The sequence below is a fragment of the Pseudoliparis swirei genome, chromosome 20, assembly GCF_029220125.1.
Source record: "Pseudoliparis swirei isolate HS2019 ecotype Mariana Trench chromosome 20, NWPU_hadal_v1, whole genome shotgun sequence".
NCBI lineage: Eukaryota > Metazoa > Chordata > Actinopteri > Perciformes > Liparidae > Pseudoliparis > Pseudoliparis swirei.
In genome coordinates, this window is record NC_079407.1 from 17,196,540 (window position 1) to 17,199,325 (window position 2,786).

Sequence of the window (2,786 nt, forward strand, 5' to 3'; positions counted from 1 at the left end):
GACAAAGTCACACACACTCTACTGTGTTGAAATATGAAGATGAAATATTGCCGTTTTTGAAAATGCCTTCTTGCAAGGAGGTAATAAATGACTTAAAGATGTTGCTTTCGTTGACAGCAAGCTCTTAATTAAAGCAGTGTGCGACAATGAGAGTTCACCTCCTCTCAAGCATGCACTGCATTAAACTCAGCTGACACAACAGAAAATCCCCACGCAACCTTCGACCTAGGGGGGAGAAATTACCCTGGCACCGGCCAGGTAGGGACTGTGCAGGAAGGCAAGCAGCAAATCAATACAGTTTTATAGACCTGCACCGTGCCTAAATGTTCCTTCTTAGCTCTGCTGCTTCCATCTCTCGGTCTGATGGCTGTTCGGTGGAGGAGGGAGGCGACACTCACACACATCCTGACTGCTGTGATGGAGGTGATTATGCTTCCATTAGTTGATGTGAGGTCTCTGTTCTGACCGTTGGATCTGGTTTTACAGTTCGCTGCAGTGCATTTCATATCGCTCTGAGCCGGTTCACCTTACAAGTGTAAGTAGTAAAAAGTGCTTGATGTCAAGTTTGTGCAACAGGAATGTGTTTTGGGTTCCAGATAAACAAAAACCGTGGCTGCCATCTGTGGGCACAAACGATAAAGTGTTGAGGCCGAAAACACTGAAGTGAGCTTTATTAGGATACAAATACTGGATAAATATAAATTAATTTTAATAAAAGTAATAGAGGCAAAACATGAATGAAGAAGTTTTGTCTTTTCTTTTGGATAATGGGAGCAGTTTGGAGTTCAGTATCTTGCTCAACGTCTATTTTAAATGTTGTGCTACCACACTACACACCGTTTATTTGACAGCTTTATTGACCCAAAATGTAATCAACAAATACATCATAATTATTATTATAGATCAAGCTACCCAGCAGAATATTAATTAACCCCAGCTGTATATTAAAGTGACAGCTACACTGTATACTGCATATACATACAGTAACATACAATACATTACTCTGAAATGGATCATTCTGTATAATGAGTACTTTAGGTACATTTTGACTGCATATTTGTACTTTTAATTGATCAAGTACAATTCTATCTGCAGGAATTTTACTTGTAACATCAAAACAAAGAAACCCTAAATCAACCAAGCATGCAGTATGTCCATTTGAAAACACCTGTTTATGATGATAAAGTCGTATTCTGAGATGAGTTGCAGGCTATTAACCAGCGTGAGCAGTCATGCACCACACACACAGACAGACAGACACACACACACACACACACACACAAACATGGAGGACCGAGCTCCCAGAAATCCCTGTGGCGCCTCTTGTGTATGCAATGACCGCTCAACCAGTGCATTCCTGCAGCACATTGTACTGTAGGTCTGCCCATGTGAACACAGGTTTCAACACAATGACAACAGAGTCCAAAGGGGCAGTCTCACACGTTCAGCCGGGAAACTGGGTAATTCCTATCAACCAGGTGTTTTCTATAGACACTATTTAAAATGAGACTTTTCAGCCGGGAGGTGTCTTCAGTGTCCCTGAGTGACCGCTTTCTCTGCATCTGCCAGTAACCTTCCTCTTACCTACACTGACTCAGCATTTCCTGCTTAATGTTAAGTGATTACAGTATGCTGCTGGTGATGCCCGGATGGTTCAACATCCTCTTAACCACAATTTAAAAGCAGAAAGCCATAGATCCCAACTATCTGGACTTGATGAGAGAGGGAAATAAGAAATAATATAAAATATGTTCGTGATTTTGTTCTTTAAACTCAGTTCCATGGAACATGAGGCAAAGTTGATTGTCAAATAGATTGAAAAGATGTCCAGAAAAATTAGTAATAACTGATTCAAATATCTCCAAAACCAAGTTTTGGAATTCCATCAAAAAAAAGTATTAATTTGATTCAATTCAATTCAGTTTTTTTTGTGTATTCCAAAATCAGAAATTACAAATTGGCCTCGGAAGGCTTTACAATCTGAACACATACGACATCCCTGTCACAGGACCTCATATCGGATCAGGAAAAACTCCCAAAAATCAGAAAAAACGTTCACAAAGAAAAAAGGGAAGAAACCTTCAGGAGAGCAACAGAGGAGGATCCCTCTCCAGGATGGACAGAAGCAAGAGGGGGGGGGGGGGGCGTGGCAGGAGGCATCGTGAAACAGGCCGGACCAATGAGGCCAGGCTTTGAGACAGAGGCACAAAGAAGGAGGCAGGGCCAAGCAGGCCAGGCCCAGGTCAGGGGCTGAATGCAGGAAGCAGGGGCAAGAAGTCAGGACTCAGGAGCCAGGACCAGCTTCAGACGCAACCGGGTCCAATAGACCCTACGAGTAAATAAAATTGGTCCAAGCACAGAACTTTGTGGAACTCCGTGAATAACGTTGGTATTCATCGAGGTTTCATCGTTTACAAATACAAATTGAGATCGATCTGATAAAGAGGATTTAAACCAACTTAGAGCGGTGCCTGAAATGCCAATCGACTGCTCCAGTCTCTGTAATAGGATGTGATGGTCAATGGTGTCGAATGCAGCACTAAGGTCTAACAAGACCAGGACAGAGAGGAGTCCTTTATCTGAAGCAAGTAGGAGGTCATTTTTCCTTTTCACCATTGCTGTCTCTATGCTGTTTTCAAAGTCCTGACTGAAACTGAACGGGAGGTTAGAGATCGGTCTGTAGTTTACCAACACCTCGGGATCAAGAGTAGGCTTCTTCAGGAGAGGTTTAATTACAGCTACTTTAAAGGAATAATACTTTATAACCAATACTTTTTTATATGGAG